The 19,881-nt window shown below is 40.3% G+C and overlaps 1 non-coding gene across 1 annotated transcript; it reads left to right on the forward strand.

Annotated features, from left to right (window-relative positions):
- The first annotated feature begins 19,139 nt into the window (after window positions 1–19,139).
- Window positions 19,140–19,246, forward strand: LOC141621875 (small nucleolar RNA R71). Its single transcript, XR_012532753.1, has one exon. It is a non-coding gene; the product is annotated as a small nucleolar RNA R71 (small nucleolar RNA).
- The last annotated feature ends 635 nt before the right edge of the window (window positions 19,247–19,881 follow it).

Below are 19,881 nucleotides of genomic sequence, written 5' to 3' on the forward strand. Positions count from 1 at the left end.
TCAAGAGACGATCCCCCGGAATTGGAATTAGAGGACATGAGATTGAGGGAACGAATGATGAACTTGATCGTTCCTCAAAACATAAAAAGGAGAAAAACAAAGTTATAGTTGATGATACTATAACATTGACTCAAGACAAGAACTCCCAAACCAATGTTATAGATGATGTTACTATAACATTGAATCCAAATCAAGGTGTAGAGTCCGAGGTTATAATCGGCTCAAATACAACACCCGGATTGGATTCAGGGGGAACTTCCTCTAATTCCGAACCAAATGAAGTCGGGTCAAGCTCAAATAACGATGAAGACCCAAGCACTTCAACTAAATGGAAATACAAGAGCTCACACCCCATGGACAATATTCTTGGGAATATTAAGAAAGGTGTTCAAACAAGACATTCCTTAAACAACTTCTGCTCTTTCTACTCTTTCCTATCCATGATCGAACCAAAGAACATCAATGAAGCTCTTGCTGAATCTGATTGGATTATAGCTATGCAAGAAGAGCTACAGCAGTTCGAAAGAAATAAGGTTTGGCATTTAGTTCCTAGACCAAAAGGTCGTTCAGTCATTGGAACTAGGTGGGTCTTCAGGAACAAATTAGATGATGCCGGAGTCATTGTCAAAACAAAGCAAGATTGGTGGTCCAAGGGTATAATCAACAAGAAGGAATAGATTATGACGAGACTTTCGCACATGTTGCTCGCCTTGAAGCTATTAGACTTCTGATAGCATTCGCCGCACACAAGGGAATGAAGCTCTTCCAGATGGATGTCAAGACGGCATTCTTAAACGGTTACTTACAAGAGGAAGTCTTCGTTGAACAGCCCCCTGGTTTTAAGAATATCAAATTTGAGGATCACGTATTCAAATTGGATAAAGCCCTATATGGATTAAAGCAAGCACCTAGGGCATGGTACGATCGATTATCTAAGTTTCTACTTGACAGTGGATTCAGTAGAGGATCCGTCGACAAAACCCTATTTCTAAAAACTTAGGGTTCTGACCTTTTGGTTGTTCAAATATACGTCGATGATATTATCTTTGGATCGACCAACCGAAGCTTATGCAAATATTTTTCTGAGTTGATGACTTCCGAGTTCGAAATGAGTATGATGGGAGAATTGAAATTCTTCCTAGGTCTAGAATACAACAAACCGATGAAGGCATTAAAATCCATCAACGAAATATATCAAGGAGTTGATTCGGAAATTCCGAATGGAAAATTCACATGCTATGCCTACTCCAATGGTCGAGAACAAGAAATTGACATTGGATGAAAACAAGAAATCGATTGATGAAACTACTTACCGTGGGATGATTGGGTCACTGTTATATTTGACCGCAAGTAGACCCGATATTATGTTTAGCGTATGCTTTTGTGCGAGATATCAATCATCTCCCAAAGAATCGCATATGACGGCCGTAAAACGAATTTTACGTTACTTGATTGGAACGGCCAACTTATATTTGTGGTATCCAATGGAGTGCAATTTTGATCTTGTCGGTTATTCTGATGCCGACTACGCAGGATGTTCTCTAGACAGAAAAAGCACGTCGGGTGTCGCCACGTTTGTCGGACCGTGTATCATCACGTGGGGTTCGAAGAAACAAAATTCGGTTGCTCTCTGAACTGTTGAAGCCGAATATATTGCTGCAGGACTGGTATGTACACAACTTTTATGGCTTAAGCAACAATTACGTGATTACGGTGTTGATGTAGGATGTATTACTATTTTATGTGATAATACAAGTGCAATTATAATTTTTAAAAATCCCGCACAACATTCACGTACTAAACACATTGAAATAAGACATCATTTTATTCGAGACCATGTTGAGAAGGGAAATATAAAACTTGAATTTTGTAGTACTGAAAAACAATGGACAGACATTTTGACAAAATCATTACCTAGAGAACGTTTTGAGACTTTACGGTTGGAAATTGGTTTAATCGGTGGTACATAAGTTTCTATATATGTTCGATTCTCTTATGACTGACTAGTTAAGTTAAGATTGTATGACTGTGTCCGTATATTGCATTGCATAAATAATTTCGTTTGTAGAAATATTTTTATCATAAAATTCTATTTGTAATTTAGAATTTAATTATTATACAAACTTATTCCTTATCACAATAAACAAAACACACCATATCTTTTATCTTTCCAATTTACAAAAATCTTTCCTATATTGCTATTCCTTGTACACGGCTCACACTTCCTATACAACTCTATTTCCCTATTCTTATCTTTTACCATAATAAATCTATCCCTTAAATTCCTATACCTACCATAATTATTATTCCTAATTAAACACTTACCATAATTGATCTCCACTTGTTAACCCTATACCTAGTCTACACCTATATCTACCCCCCTTGTGTGTTACCCGTCCAAACAACCCCACTTGCATACTTTTCCTCCTCTCAAAATTTTACCATCATCACAACTCATCTTGTCTACACAAACCATCACCATCACCTCCTTTTTCAACTATCATCATCATCATGAATCCAACCCATGCAAAAAATACCCGATCTTCAACCCGTCACCACCAAAACCGCCACTTTCATAACCAAACATCACCACTACCACCACATGATCCTAGTTCCACTAATTTTCCTTCACCACAACCAAACCAAACTACGCCCCTGTTTCGTGGTCGGGACGAGTCGATGTCTGAAGGCAAAAGACGTCGTCTTTTCAAAGGTAAAAATAAGGTAGTTGTCGATAAAAGTGAAGCTATGGAGGAACCCGAGGTTATAGTTCGGAATGGTGTTGCTCGTACCTTACTTAGGGACGTTTCGAAAGCCGCGACCAAGGAAGGGTTAAATCGTGTTCGGCTTACTCATGACGAAAGCATCCTAGTTAATCGATTTTTGAGGTATTCCATTCATGGTGGAAGGTATTATCCGAAATCTTGATTGGTTAATGTTCCCGCTCTTGCTTTCTTTGTTAATTTTCTTGATTTTCAAGGGTGGAGTCACATTAGTCAGTTTTCGGGTCCTATTTATCCAGTTGAGGTGGTTCAATTCTTTGCTAGTGTCTCAATTAAGAAAGGAGTCTTGCATGCGGTTGTTAATGGAGTTGATGTGACGGTCTCTGTTTTGGATTTTTGCTCTGCTTTTTCGATTCCCGATGACGGAATTGAATTAAATACGAGTCTTGAATGGTCTAATGTGGTCAGTGAAAAGGAGTTGTTAGTGAAAAAGTATTTTGATGAGATGACGGAAGGAGGTAATATCGTGGTTCGTCCTCTCTCGGCAAAAAATCAAGTTCCTCTTGAACTTTTTGTGGAACACAGTGGTGCCAAGGAGAGCAGGCCGTGATAAGGTGTCAAGATATGAAGCTATAATGGTCTATTCTTGGTTGGAGGGTCAGAAAGTGAATTTGGGTAGTGTCGTGTTGCACCGTATAATCCAAACAAGTCTCACGGTGACAAAAGAGAAATTGAGCACCACAATCGACTTACCATATGGGATGTGGGTGTCTCGGTTGTTGGAGATAAAGCGAGTGGTGGGACAAGATAGTTACGGTGTTAGTGCACGGGACTGTATGTGTGATAGGTTGATCAAGCTTATGGGTCTTGTTGTTGATGGACCCGAGTTGCTTCATGTTAAGGATGTTGAGAAAACCCCGGGAGATTCGGGTTTGGGAGCTATGGAATCGAAATTGGAGGGTTTTATGAGTGGTTTAATGGAGAAATTTGAGGAGCATTCAACTAATTTGGCTACGGTATTGTCACGGGTTGGACCATCTCGGTCTTTAGACTCGGGCTTGGATGCTACTCGGGTGTACTCTTGGATGGAGGAAGTGGACAAAAGGTTAGCGGGTTTTGAAAGGGAGTTGAAGGCAATTCGTGGGGGAGTGTTCCCACACGGTGATCGTCTTACTTTCCTTACAAGTCAAGGTGGAGCGTTGGTTATGCACGGGAAAGCCATGGCAAGTGATCAAGCACTCACTTTGGAGGCCATGGAAGCTCTCTCCCTGAAAGTGCTTAACTTTGAAAGGAGCATTCAGACTCTTTCTCAGCTGGTTCGGAGCTCGTTTGACCGTCTTGATGCCTTAGAGCATCGTACTAGGCCCGACTACGTGAACCCGTATAAGACCCTCAACATTTGATTTCCTCTCGCCTTACCATATCTAGCCCTTACCTTATTTAGCTTTCTTTTTATTTTCTCTTCGTGTGTTTAAACATTCTCATTCGGCCCATTTTGGCAATACACTTGAGGTTATGGCGCAAGTGTTTCATTAGACATGTGTTCATTCGGTCCAATTTTGCTTAAACATGTTTAATTCCTAAGTTTGTATGATACTTATCTTTTGGATGCTTATAGTTTTGTGTGTTATTCTTATTCCCTATGACGTTTTATCTCTTGTCTCGTCTTATATTATTCTAGTCATTTTTGATTTGTTCTTAGCTTTTCGATGATGTCAAGAGGGGGAAAGAACATCTATAGTAAGCATCTACCTAAGCTTGCTCCTTGTCAAGACCAATTATCTCTTAAAGTCCTTAAAGTTTCGGTTTTTGAAAAATCATTTTGATCTTACGTTAATTTTATTATCAAGATAACGTTATTATATTGAGGGGGAACTACATACTTAGTCACAATTTTAGGAGGCTTGCCATCATCAAAAAGGGAGAATTTGTTGAACCATATAGTTTATATGTTTATGTTTTGATTATGTCAAGGTGTTTTACATTTTATATACTTGTTGCGTGTAATCGTTTGTCAAGTGTTTTAGAGTTAACTTATTACGAGCAACAAAGAAGATTGTGACAATTGCATGTAAAGTTCAAGCCTTCGTTCAAAGATCAAACGGTTCAAAGATTCATTCAAGAATTATGTGAAGACGAAGTTCGTATAAAGATTAATCAAGCTTGGATTATGACGTAGCCTATACTCGAAGATCTCCTTGAAGATTAGAATAGTATAGGTGATTATCTCATGATGGTAATCAAGAATGAGTTTCTTGAATTGGTAAAGTTAGAGCTTTGCAGCTATAACATTACTAGTAAAAGAGCTCAATGTTATAGCTCTCCTACTATAACATTGAGATGCTGAGTTTTTATACACGACTTATAATTGTTTCGAAAATTGTTTTATAATTGTTTAAAGTTTACTTTAAATGTTTTAATGAAAGTATTTATATAATAAAGCCCGGTTTAGTGAGGAGTTCGGCTTTGTATTGGACGTTGATTAGTAGTTGTGATGGATCAACTTATGAGTTGGACTTTGCTACTAATTAGGGTTTCAATATAGCCTCTCTTAAAACCTAAATTCTAAATCATATGTTGAGGCTAGGGTTTGCACGAGTCACGAGGCATATGAGCCGTGATATCTCGTGTTGCCTAGGGTATATTAGGTAAAGATTTTATTCTATAATAATATCTTTACATATCTTATATATCTTACTTAATATATTTGTTTATGATAAAAGATATTCTTGTTTTAGGAAATCTTATCATGATCTTAGAATTTATAGTAAAGATAATATTTAAATAGGTTATATTCTATCTTTTAGAATACTTTATTATCTTTTAAGGCTTTTAGGAAAGAGATAATAAGAAGATATGATTTGCTTTTATATCTTATTATTTCGGCTATTAGGGTTTTTGCAAAACCGTTTCCCTATAAATACTTTGTTATTTACAACATCTAAATTAGAGACCTTAAGCATAAAAATTGATTTCAACTTTACAAAGAAAATCGTGTGTTTTCAAAGAAAAACAGTTTTGTTATTTTGAAAGGTCGTGTGTTTTAAAAACTCGCATACTTGTTCTTATTTTATCGTTATAAGATAATAGTGCTTAGTTGATTTCTTAACTTGTTCATTAACGTGAACCTTTGTTAGAATCATTAGTGCTTTCTTATTAGCGTAAGTTAGTCACTCGAGTATTTAACGGTACTCATTGAGTTACAGCTAGAGTTAGTTGTACGAGTTGGGTTAGTAAATTTGTAATCCGTAGAAAGGTACTAAATTTATTAATCGAGAATAGTGGATGTAGGTTTCGACTTGTGAAACTGAACCACTTCAAAAACCGTGTGTCTCTTCGTTCTTTCGCTTGCTTCGTTTATTTCGTTTACTTTCATTAGTTGATTAGTTAAAGTTTAATCAATAAACTTTAAATAATCAATTACATACACATAATCGAAAAAGCCTTAAAAAGTTTTAAATCCTCAATTCACCCCCCCCCCCCTCTTGAGTATTTTGGATCAATAGACTCTTCAGATATAATGTGAGTCGGGAATACGAAGTGTATGCTCATATAATCGTTTATCGAGTTTATGTATATAATGGATAAGGGACACTATAAAAGTGTTGTCGTAGTATATTATGTCCTCTATCGGGGTTATATACTCGGGGTCAAGTATATCTTATACTTGGCGAAAATTGGAAAGCAAAAATTGCAAATTAAAGTATTTGATACGTCCCCGATTGGGGTGACAAGCCCCGACAGGGGTTGTATGCTCTCTCAATATTCGCGCGTGATAATTGCATGGATTTGGCGGTTATCTTTGCATTTAATTGGTTGGTAACAACTACATCCTTATCCTTCATTTTTTGTCAGAATGTTATATATGTGATTTGCACACATATATATACCACAGTGTGTGAAAACAAAAGATACACATTTTGCACATATTTCGTATTTGACAAAAACAAAGTAAAATCAAACTCTTTTATTGTTCTTTGTTCTTTGCTCTTTGCCTTAAGAGAAAGGAATCGTCTTATCCTACAGAGATTTCATGATACCCAAAGGCTATAGGGTCGAAATACTCTAAGGAAAGTGTGTTCAACACGATTCGATTAGGTGTAATAAACCGTCTTATATTGTTTTCATTTCTATTTTAGTGCCTTTGTTTGTATTAGTTACATATTGTAATTTTTTGTAATATAAAAACTACAACATTTTTAGAGTATTTTCTGCATTTGGAAATGGATTCAATCAAGGACATGATTACCAAGTTTGGAAAGTTGGAGAAATTTGAGGGTGTCGATTTCTGTCGTTGGCAAAAGAAGACGCACTTCCTTCTCACCGCATTGAAGGTTGTGTATGTGTTGAGTACTCCTATGCCGGAGATTGTGGGGGATGAAACTCTTGCGGAAATTCAACGAAAGAGAAACAAGTGGGAGATTGATGACTACATTTGTCGTGGTCACATCTTGAATGGTATGTCCGACTCTCTTTTTGACATTTATCAAAATGTTGAGTCCGCTAAAGAATTATGGGATCAACTTGAGTCTAAATATATAGATGAGGATGCTTCTAGTGAGAAATTCCTTGTTGGAAATTTCATGAATTATAAAATGGTTGATTCTAGACCGGTAATGGAATAGTACAATGAATTGCTCCGTATTTTGGGATAATTTGCACAACATAAAATGGAGATGAATGAATCTATTTCGGTGTCTAGTATTATAGACAAGTTGCCTCCTTCATGGAAGGATTTTAAACATATACTTAAACATAAAAAGGAAGAGTTGACTCTTGTTCAACTCGGTAGCCATTTGCACATAGAGGAATCTCTAAGGGTGCAAGATAGTGGCAAGGGTAAAGGTAAGGATGTTATGGGATCCTCTTCCGTCAATATGATGGAAAAGGGAGAGGGTTTCAAGAACAAATTTAAGGGGAAGAAACGCCCTTTTAACAACACCAATGACGAGTCTAACAAGACACCGAAAGGTGCTTGTTGGATTTGTGGAAAGACCGGGCATTTGAAAGCAAATTGCAAGGTTGGAAAGCACAAAAAGAAAAAGGGTGCAAGTACTAGCCAAGGAGGACAAGGGTCTAATGACCAAGGTCCACCCACTAATCAAGGTCAGATTTTAGACATTGGTTTTAATTCGGTTGTGAATTCTATACCATTAATTTCTGAGGCATTTTATGTGCAGAATAATGTAGTGGCATGGTGGATAGACTCGGGTGCAACCAATCATGTTTGCAAGGATCGACATTGGTTCAAGGATTATGAACTAGTGAAGGATGGATCCATTCTATTTATGGGCAACGAGTCTACCGGTCCTATTGTTGGTCGTGGCATAGTGGTGTTGGAATTTAGTTCCGAAAATATTGTAAAATTAAATAATGTATTACATGTACCCGGAATTAGAAAGAACCTTGTATCCGGTAGTTGTTTAAGTAAACTTGGTTATAAACAAGTGTATGAATCTAATAAGTATGTTTTATCTAAACATGGTGTATTTATTGGATTTGGTTATTATTGTAATGGCATGTTTATGTTGAATGTTGTTCCAAATGAAAGTTCCATATTTATTACTTCCTCTATGAATGATACTTCATATCTTTGGCATGTGAGACTAGGACATGTACATTATAAAAAATTGGAAACTATGTCTAAAGATGGTCTAATTCCATCATTTAATATGAACATTAATACGTGTAATACTTGTATGTTGACAAAAATCACAAGGCAATCATTTGGTAATGTGTCTAGGATCTCACATGTGCTTGAACTTATACATAGTGATTTATGTGATTTTCGCAATTATCCGTCTTTAGGTGGTAAAAAATATGTAGTGACTTTTATTGATGATTTTAGTCGGTTTTGTTACATATATTTACTTCACACTAAAGATGAGGCAATTGATAAGTTTAAGGTCTTTAAAAATGAAGTGGAATTGCAACAATCGGTTTTGATTAAAAGGTTGCGTTCCGATAGAAGTGGTGAATATTATCACCCATTGTATTTTGAGTCAAGTGGTATCATTCATGAAGTAACTCCTCCCTATACACCACAATTAAATGGTGTAGCGGAAAGGAAAAATAGAGTCCTAAAAGAAATGGTTAATTCCATGTTGTCTTACTCGGGTTTGAGTGACGGATTTTGGGGTGAAGCCATATTGACGGCTTGCTATTTATTAAATAGGATTCCTAACAAAAGGAATAAAGACACTCCATATGAACTTTGGTACAAAAAGAAACCTGGCTTGAATTATCTTCGAGTTTGGGGTTGTCGGGCTGTTGTAAGACTACCCGATCCCAAGATAAAAACCTTGGGGGAAAGGGGCATCGATTGCATATTCATTGGATATGCTGCGCATTCAAAGGCTTATTGGTTCTATGTAATTGAACCTAATGATTCTGTTTCGGTTCACACCGTAATTGAGTCAAGGGATGCGATATTTGATGAGAGTCGTTTCTCATTAATGTCGAAGCCTAAGGATCTAGTACCTAGTTCTAGTGGAGCTATTGAGGGAAGTGACAATGTCACAACTCAAGAAGCAACACCTGAAATTCGTAGGAGTAAGAGAAAAAGGATTGCTAAAATCTTTTGGTCCCGATTTTCATACCTATTTGGTTGAAGGTTCAAGGGATGGATGTGAAAAATATTATCCATATTGTTTTCACATTGATGAGGACCCTAAGACATTTGATAAGGCGATGAGGTCTCATGACTCTTCCTTTTGGAAAGAGGCGGTGAATGATGAAATGGATTCCATAATGGGCAATAACACTTGGGTGCTTGCGGATTTACCTCGGGGTTGTAAACCATTGGGTTGCAAGTGGATCTTCAAACAGAAAATGAAAGTTGATGGTTCTATCGACAAGTTTAAAGCTAGATTGGTTATCCAAGGCTTTAGACAAAAGGAAGGGATTGCTTATTTTGATACCTATGCTCCCGTAGCTCGCATTACTACTATTAGATTGTTGATTGCACTTGCTGCAATTAATAATCTAGTAATCCATCAAATGGATGTCAAGACGGCGTTCTTGAATGGTGAGATTAAAGAGGAGGTGTATATGAAACAACTAGAAGGATTTATTATGCCCGGTAATGAGCATAAGCTTTATAAATTAATTAAATCATTGTACGGACTTAAACAAGCTCCAAAAAAATGGCATCACAAGTTTGATGAGGTTGTTCTATCTAATGGGTATAGACTAAATCAGTCGGATAAATGTGTGTATAGAAAATTTGATGATAATGGTAATGGAGTCATAATTTGTCTATATTTTGATGACATGTTGATCTTTGGTACCGATCAAAGTCAAGTAGATCTTACTAAGGCCTTTTTGTCATCAAGCTTTGCCATGAAAGACATGGGTGAGGCGGATGTGATACTTGGTATAAATATCAAGCGTGATGACACGGCTATTGCAACCCTATCAAAGATAAAACCTAACGGTCTCAACTAAAATGTAGCAGAGGCAGTCGAGTATCGAATCCACAGGGAGGTAATGTCATTATAGCTGTCTAATTCTAATCCTACGGTAACAATTGGGGGGTTGTTTGAATTTGGTTCTAGACTACGAAGTTTGAAAGGAAGAGAAATAAAATAAAGAGCAGTAAAGGCAATAAAATATGATTAAACTATCAAGAGGAGAGGGACATGTCGGGAATTCAGTTCACTACGGTAGTCCTGCGACTCAGCTGTAAACGATTCTGCATTTAACTAATGTGAGACGGATGTTGAAAGGTCCTTTCGGTCCACTTTCTATCCTAAAATACCGTTAACTTAACTTTCATCCTCATTAGGGTAGTCTACTGTTTATAGCAGGCCTATTTAGTCCAATCTTTCGATCCAAGATTAATTTTAGCCAGATTAAAGGGTGACATAGAAGCGTGCACTCAACTAGGTCGGATAAATACAATTAAATTGCTATAGTGACAGAGTCACGTAATCAATTCGTCTAATTCATTCACTACGTCGTCATATTTCTACCGCAGATTCCCTAATCCCAACATGAAGGGGTTTAGCTACTCATATCGGTAATTAAACTAACAGCAATTAAATTCCCAGCAGAAAACATTATAAATAAACAATAAATTGCAATAAGGAAAATTAAGGCAAAAGAATAAATGCAAAGAAACAACAAATTAAAGCAACAAAAAGATTAATTATTGTTAAGAAGGAGAAAGGAATTACAATCCAAGCGAATCCGGCGTAAAGAACACAAAATCCGAGTGAAATTAATCCCGAAATAAAGTAACAGTGAAGAGGAAAAGCAACGTTCTAAAGTTTACAGTAGAGTGTTTTATAATATGAAAAATGATCCTAATTAACCTAGTAATGCGTGCTTAAATAGCAAAGCAAAAGAGTTTAGCGAAATAAAACATCACGCGGGCTAATTAAAGCCCAAACCCATCAAAACCACTCGATCGAGTGGATTAAAACCACTCGATCGACCAACTCTTCAGCCAAGACAGCTCGATCGACTGGAAAGTTACTCGATCGAGGACTTGGTCTTTGTGCAAGCTAAGGGTCGAGTGAAAAACTACTCGATCGATCATCAGAGGAAGTAAAAACCACTCGATCGAGTGGTAAACTACTCGATCGAGTAAGTATATCTTCATTTCAGCTCAAGTCCGCGTCTAAGTGCCTCGTATTGTGTGCCACGACGCTTCCAAACACAGTATCTCACTCAGGAAAATCCCGTCTCCTCTAAATGCATGCAAAAAGGACGAAAAAGAGTATGATTCCACTACTTCCGCGTTCATTTCTACAAAATAGATAAAACGAACCAAAGTAGCCAATTCGGGGCAAAATACCATAAAAAATAGTATAAATATGCATAGAAATACGTGCTGAAATAGGCTAAAAAGACTATACATTAGGCACGTATCAAATCTCCCCAAACCAAACCTTTACTCGCCCTCGAGTAAACTCAAAACTATACACTAATGGAACGGAAAAATAACTCAGAGCTAGCTTAACTTGTCTACTTGAACCAATTTAATGCAACAAAAATTAACAGTTAAAGCTAAAAAGTCAATACGCAAACGAATTATAAGCTGTTCAGAAATATAGCTGACCTATCGACCTTGCAAGACCAACAAAACTGGACTCTCTCGTGGTCACTCTTCTCTCATGAAGCAAAGGGTGAATGTTATATGTAAGAGGGAGAAGAAAAGACAGTCACTCACCTAACTGCGATCTACATAGCATGCATGCAACAAAAATGAAAGACAATTCAAGTACTAATGCACAAATTCCAACTAATAATGTCCGTCACAGCCGAGGGCTTGCAAAAAAAATTTGGGAATAGTGAAGTTCAGGTGAGAAAAGGCAAAACATGTTATGGAAATGTGGAGGTAAAAGCGTCAAGCTAGTTCCTAACAGGACCATAATGAAACCATCCGAATCTCAACTGACTAAAAGACTAGGTACAGGTGCCCTTCATTCGGCACAAAACTCACTAGACTCAAAACACAATCTCCTCAAAAAAAGTGGGATAGAACTAGAGGAGTCAGACGGTCACAAACTTCCCTTTTAAACACCGTCTGAAATAACTAACTGAACCAAATCAACCTTTTTCGATTGTACATCTTCGAACATCTTCTCAACTCAGACAAGAGGAGCACGTCTGTTTCCTCCATTTTCACATTCTCTTTTTTTTTCTTTTTCTTACACGTTCCAGCCCTCTTTCTTTTTCATTTTTTCATTTTTTTTTTCACATTTTCTCTTTTGTTTTTTTTTCAATACTTTTTTTCTTTTCTTTCTCCTTCTCCTCAACTTTCCAACAACTCCATACAAAAGGGATACGGCCAAACTGCAGACGAAAACTCATACCACAAAAGAACATACTAAACTAGCTTGACTAGGCAGGATCAATTTGGAATGTAGCTAATGGGTCAAAAAGGCAAGTTTTGGCTAATTTGGAGCTAAATGGGTGAAAAGTATAAGGAAAGGGGAATTTGCAAGACCCTCCCTGCATGTGACACCAACCACAAACCCGAATATGTGCATTTGACGAGAAATTGAATGTCATAAATGTGCAAAAAGACGAACATGCTATGCAAGGAGTACTACTCAAAATTCCTAATGAACTGGTCATGAACGTCACCAGTTATGGCTCTAAAACCCAGAATTTTTAAGTAGTTTGCCAATTTATCGGTCAACTCTAAACAGTCAGCTATATTTGAACAGAAATTCGTAGACTATGCGTATGACAAAGCTAATAACTATCAATAAAAGTGCAAGGCTCAAGCAAAAAGACAAGTTATAGTGCATTGTCATCATGGGAATCTACCGTTCCAACTCAACCTATATGCAGAAATAAACGTGAATATTTTTTGAAATTTTTTGAAATTTTTCAATTTTTTTGGATTTTTCTGATTTTTGAAAATAAACAACAATGCAAAGCTGAAAAATAAACGTGAATGCAAAAAGACAGATGCAAATGCAGACTCAAAAGGATGCAATACCCTCCCCAAACCAAAACGGACAACGCCCTCGTTGTCCTCCAGCATACACCAGCAGATATATACAGGGGAACGGAAATATACAACCAACAAAATAAAAATAATAAAATAAAGGAGACAAAATAAAAGAGTAAGAGATACATAAAAAATACGAACTTCCCCAAACCAGCAAGAAAACTGGGGAAGTGAGTAGACCAGTAGCTACTCGTCGTCGTCGTCGTCTCCATCCACCTTGTACTCCGGGTCTTTCTCCTCCTCTCTCCTCTTCCGCTCCTCCTCACGAGCTCTCTCCACTGCCACCTCTGGGTCCTCGTCCTCCTCCTCGTCAGAAAACGGGTACCCCTCCGGTAGGATCTTGGAAGAAGGAAGGGTGTGGCCAACCCTCTGGGATCGGTCTGTGTCGCCGCAAGTGGTACTCGTACAGAGGGTGTAGGGTCAAAGCTAAGTCCCTCTCCATACGAGCCTGACGCTCTGCAAGCTCGATCAACAAACCGTAACCTGCGCCCCCTTGGTCCTGGACCGCGGGCGCTACAAAGGGAGGAGGTGGTCTAAAAGTAGCCGGGAAGACCGGCTCAGTCTGTGTCTGGTCAGTGGGCGGTGGAACAGGAGTAGGAAGTGGTAGTGGTAGTGGGAGTAGGGGTCGGATCGGGAGTAGCCGTGGAAGGCTGGGTACTCCCTGAAGGTGTAGACCCCTCTCCAGTCTCAACTCGCCGCTTCTTAGCGGCGGGTGCAGCAGGAGGTGGACGAGACTGAAGTGGAAGGTGAAGTAGAGGCAAAGCAGGCAGACGGTGGCCCTTTACCACAGTAGGTAAGGGCTCAAGACGGGGGAGACTGTCGCAAGGTAAGTCAACAGACAAGGAGCCGTCAATCTTCCAAGTCTGGTAGTCTGGGGTAAGCCAATGCTGAGCGAGCATGGCAGCCAGACTCAGTGACCTCTCTCCCTCGAGGTACTGCAAGTCACGAGGCCAAGTGGGGAAAAGGCGGTGGGCAAGAATGGTGGCTATGCCACCACAGGCAATGGTTCCCGCCTCCTTCTTCCCCTGGTCGTGGAGGTACTGGGCGGTGAGGTAGGCAATGTTGAAGGTAAAAGGACCTTCACAGTCGACGTTCAGATAACCGCCCAGGATGGAGAGCTCGGTGTTGGTAGTGTTGTTCGGCTCCTTTCGGCCGAAAATAGAGCTCCCCATCAGTCTAAGAAAACAACGGACGGGGGGATGGTGGACCTGGTGGAGCTTACGCTCCTGGAAACGGGTCAGGGCCAGGCACCGCCAAACCTGACGGTAAACCTTCCTCGAGTCTGACGTCACACCCGAGGAGGTAAGGTCAAGTAGCCTACCAAACTCCGCTAGAGGCATCGGGAAAGTCCGGTTGAACAACCGGAAGGAGACTGACAAACAGACGGGGTCAGTAGCGTTTGCCCCTGAGGAGAAGGTAAAAGAGCTTAGAAACTCGAGACTCAGCTCTAAGAAGGTGTGGCCTCTCATAGTAATGAGCCCAGGCATCCCCGTGACCCGTAGTAAAGTACAGACTGACTCGTAAATACCGAGTTTCTCTAATGCCGATTTATCCAAAAATCGGGAAGTCACATGTACACACTTGACCAAGTTAAAGAATTTCGTACGATGGACAGCGTTGACGAATAATACCTGTGGGTAGTCTGGGTGGGAGTCGAGGGAAGTGTCCCCTCGGACTGTAACTGTCTCAGAAGTAGGCGGAGCGGCAGCTGAAGTAGAAGCAGAAGCAGCGGCAGTGGAAGTGCTAGGAGCGGAAGTAGAAGTGACTGGAGCTGGTGTAGCTCTGTCCAGTCTACGACCCCGGCTTCCGTCTCTGGAACGCAAGGCAGCGGCCCGCTCTCGGACTGTGTAAGGGACCAGGGCAGCTCTGAAGGCGGCTGCGGCTGCTGGTGAGTCCGCCACGGTGTAGAAGTGGTGGGCGGTGTACGGGTAGTGGCTACCGTGGTCACCGCCAAGAGGAACTAGCAAAGAAGGTGCTAGTGTGGTGGTGACCGTGGAGGAAGTGGTAGCCGGAACTGAGCTCGCAGCTGAGCTCACTGGAGTAAAGACCATCCCTGCAGCTGAAACAAGGAAATTTGGGGCTGCAGTGGTGACTAGGGCAGAGGTAGTGGCAACAGCAGGGGCCACTGACTCGCTCAAGGACGGGCTGGAGGACGAACTAGTGGAGGGTAAAGAACTAGTATCCATCCTGCAACATGGTAAAGGGGCATGATAAGAAAGTAGCTGCTAACCGTGGCTAAAACAACACATAAAACCAGCATGTGACAGCATGTGTGTCCCCTATTAGTCGAAAAATTCGACTTACAGCATACAATTTCTAACAATTCCTCTGAAATTTCGAAATAGCAGTACGTGAATGGTGATAATGTGACAATGTAATGACTGGTAATGGAGACTAAAAACAGCACGAAAAACTGCATATGACAGCATGTAAGTCCCCTAGCAGTCGAAAATTTCGACTCACAGTACAGGAATCCCAACAATTTACAGCATGTAATGGCGATAGGGGACGGAAAAAAAAGTTAACAACAGCAGCAAGTAAGCAAGAACTGAGGTTAAACAAATCATGGCATCAAATAGACCGTCTGACAGTCGAAAAATTCGACTTAGAAGCCCTAATCGCGGAAATCTTGCGCAAATTTCGAATTAAACATGCAACAACAGCGAGGAATTGGGATATGATCATCAAGCAAGCTAATTAAGGGCATACAAACACAATTAAGTCGAAAAATTCGACTAAAAAGGGATTTTCGAAACCCTAATTCGATTTCACCTCATAAAATTCAAAATAATCGAAATTAAAATGCAAGAGGAAGGAAAAAACACTTACTTGATGATGAAAGACCTACAATAAGCAATTAATCTTCAAAAATCAAGCAAAAACAAGCGATTTTTCAGTCGAAAAACCCGCAAACCCTAGACCCTCTTTAAAATCGTGGAAACAAACACAAATAAGGGGAAAAACAAAGGGTTTTGAAGATCAATTAGCAAGGAAGGGATTGTAGGTGGCGGATTTGGAGATTGGGCAAGAAATTATGGGATTTGGGGATGAAATTTGATCGCACAAGGGTGTGTTAGACGAAAATAGGTGAATAATGAAAAAGAATTAGGAATAAAAGAGTTTAAGTTAGAAAACTCCCTGTTCACTGCTCATTTCACTTGATCGAGTGGTTTTAAACCGCTCGATCGAGGGCTTTTGATGATATTGTTGCTCGATCGAGCAAAACTCACTCGATCAACCAGTTCCTCTTTTGGCTTTACTCGATCGACTGGAAAAAGCGCTCGGTCGACCAGATTTTCACTCGATCGAGTACAAAAAGTACTCGATCGAGGACTTTTCTTGCGTAAGCCTTTTAATTTCGTCTTTACTCCTTTGAAATGCGTGAAACTTCCCCAAACCTGCATAAAAACACATCCAAAAATTTCCCAAAATACCAAATACGCAAAAGCACAGTCTATAGTCTTACGTTTATGCTAAAAGCTGTCTAAAACTAATTGTCCTAATTAAAACGCAATAAAATAAATTCAAAAGGAATTCAAAAATTATCTATTACAAAGTGTTACACGGGGCATTTCCCCGTTTAATTCCCATCAAATTTCAGTAGCCCCTTGGTGGGCTTCTGACTGGAGGACGTCACCTCAGCAACATTGACTGTCCTCTTCATCTTCCATGAGCATGAATTATCACTTGAAACATTAGGAGGGGAGTAGTTCACATCCACATAAGCGTGAACCTTTCTTGCCCTTGCTCCCTTATCACCAGCTTTAGCGTCAACATTCCCAGTTTGATTGATAATGATTGCACCATGTCCTTTGACAGCTTCCCCCTTGCTTTCATCTGTACCTACAGCAAGGAAAACAGACAAACTTTCCTCCTTTTTGCTCTCAGTCTGAGGCGGAGGGTTAACAATAGCGGCACAGTTCTCCAAATTCTCATTTGGAGTGTCAATACTAGGATCAATAGAAGAGAGAGCATTGCAAGGCTGGGCTTGCATGGGAGCCCTCCTGAACTTAGACTGATGAAAATTCAGCTCCTCGTCCCCTACCTGAAAGGTCAAAGTCTTCCCCCCGACGTCTATCACTGCACGGGCAGTGGACAAAAATGGTCTCCCTAAAATTATAGGGGTGTGTGCATCTTCGGGGATGTCTAAGACAACAAAATCAACGGGAATAAAGAACTTCCCGATCTGAACAGGTACGTCTTCCACTACACCTAGTGGCCGAGATAAACTACGGTCGGCCATCTGGACAGTCATGTTGGTACAACTCAGCTTTGTCAAACCAAATCTCTTGGCCAGAGATAAAGGTAAGACCCTCACGCTAGCGTCTAAATCGCATAGCGCATTATCAATCAAATGCATACCTATATGACACGGAATTGAAAAACTACCCGGGTCTGATTGCTTAGGGGGTAACTTATTTTGAAATAGGGCTTACCCCATCTCAGTCAAAGCTACGGTCTCACTGTCATTAATAGTCCTCTTACGAGCTAAAATTTCTTTCATAAACTTTAAATAAGAGGGTACCTTAGTCAGCAATTCAGTGAACGGCACGGTGACTTCCAAGCTCTTCAAAAGTTCGATAAATTTGCCGAATTGTTGATTAACTTTAGTATTTTGCAGCCGCCTCGGGAAGGGAACCGTAATAGGTATCTCGAGTCCCTTGTTTCTCTCTTCCAAAGTGTCTTCCGGAGCAAGTTCTGTATCCTTTGGACGCTTCTTACCTCTCGAACGAGGTCTTTCCGGTGATATATCGCTTACACGAGCACTAGCAGGCTCTCGAATAAGCTTCCCGTCATCAATACCACTCGATCGACTCATTTGCTCACTCGATCGAGCAGTTCCTTCATCAATGTCAGTCGATCGAGTACAATTTCCACTCGATCGACCAACTCCACTTTCTGCTTCACTCGATCGAGTAGATAAACTACTCTATCGACCAACCTGTTCTTCCTATTCACTCGATCGAGTGGAAAAACCACTCGATCGAGGGCTTTCATCTTCAGTTCCACTCGATCGAACACCAGATTTCAGTCGATCGAGTAATTCCTTTGTCGTGAGCCCTTTTCTCTTAACAGAACACTGTTCATCACCGATTCTGACTTCCCTAGGGTCTGATTTTTGCATTTCTGGTCCCTCATAAGAAAGACCGCTTCTCAATTCTATCAGATTTACCGTCTCATGTGGATTCTTCTCATTTTGAGTCGGTAAATGACCCTGATTTCTCGAGGATTGATTTGCAGCAAGTTGGGCAACTTGAGTCTCAAGTGCCTTAAATGACGCGTCCTTCTGTTGATTTTGTTGATCATTCAGCTGCAATTGCTTTGAAATGGACTGCAACATAGACTTTAGCTCACCCATTTCACTCACCCCACTAGAAGATGATGCACCTGGATTAGGAGGGTTGAAAGAAGGAGGCTTCTGGAAGCCTTGTTGATTCTTGTGTGGAGGAATATACGGCTGCTGCTGATTTGGAGGAGCAGTGGGATTGAGTACATTCTGACTACTCCACCTCAAATTGGGGTGGACATTCGGCTCGTAGTAACTGTTGTTCTGCCTGTAGTGTTGAAAGGCAGCACAAGACTCATAGGAGTTGGGACAATTATCTGAAACATGTCGCTCTCCTCCATATCTTCTACAGACGAAAGGACCGTCTGTCACAGCATTAACCTGGTACATCCCTCCCTTGGAAACTCCTCCTAACTCATACTTGTCAAATCTTGCAGTGAGAGCTTCAAGTGCAGCTACAGAAGAAGATTCAGCAGCTCTTCTTTGATTGCCTCTGGAGTTCCCATAATCAGCCTTATGGGTGGCCAAATCATCAATGATCTTCCACCCCATGATCTCTCCCATGTTCTCAGCAAATCGGCCATTGGCAGCAGCATCCAAAATAGCTCTCTGATCGTCGTACAGCCCGTTATAGAACTGATTGCATAGACTCCACTTTTCGAACCCATGGTGCGGAATGGTTCGCACCAACTTCTTGAAGCGGACCCATGCTTCGTGGAAGTTCTCGTCAGGCCCTTGTTTAAAGCTCGTGATCTGAGCTCTAATGACAATATTCTTCGATGCAGAAAAGTACTTCTTATAAAATGCTAAAGCCAATGAATTCCAGTCAATTATACCGTGAGCAGGCCGGTCCAAATCCCTATACCACTCCCTTGCAGCATCGCGGAGTGAGAAGATAAACATGGTTTCTTTTATCTGATCCTGGGTCACGCCAGCAGGTGGAGGTATGGAGCAGCAATAATCGATAAAAGTCTCCTTGTGCTTAGCTGCATCTTCATTTGCAGCTCCCCCAAATTGGTTTTTCTCAACCAGATTGATATAAGCTGGCTTCGGCTCGAATTTTCTCGCCTCCCCTGGTAATACAAACCCCTTATAGAGATTTGCGGCTGTCGGCTCAGAGTGACTGGCAATAGTTGCTTCTTCGGCCATTTATAGAAAGTACGGAGAAGTGACTGTTTCAGCTGATGAATTGGAAACTCGAGATGAAGGTGGATCTTCCTCAAACAAAGCGTTCTCGTAATAACTAGACAGAGTACTCAGCTCTTCCTCTGTCGGCAATACCCTCTGTGATTTCTCAAGTTCAGGATTAGAAAACAATAATTCACCGCCCTGTGATTTGCGCATAAGAGGAAACTACAAACAGGATATAAGAATAGTTTAAGGAACGGATGTCCCTTAAACTG

This window comes from Silene latifolia, chromosome 1 (genome assembly GCF_048544455.1).
Source record: "Silene latifolia isolate original U9 population chromosome 1, ASM4854445v1, whole genome shotgun sequence".
NCBI classification, from domain to species: Eukaryota; Viridiplantae; Streptophyta; class Magnoliopsida; order Caryophyllales; family Caryophyllaceae; genus Silene; species Silene latifolia.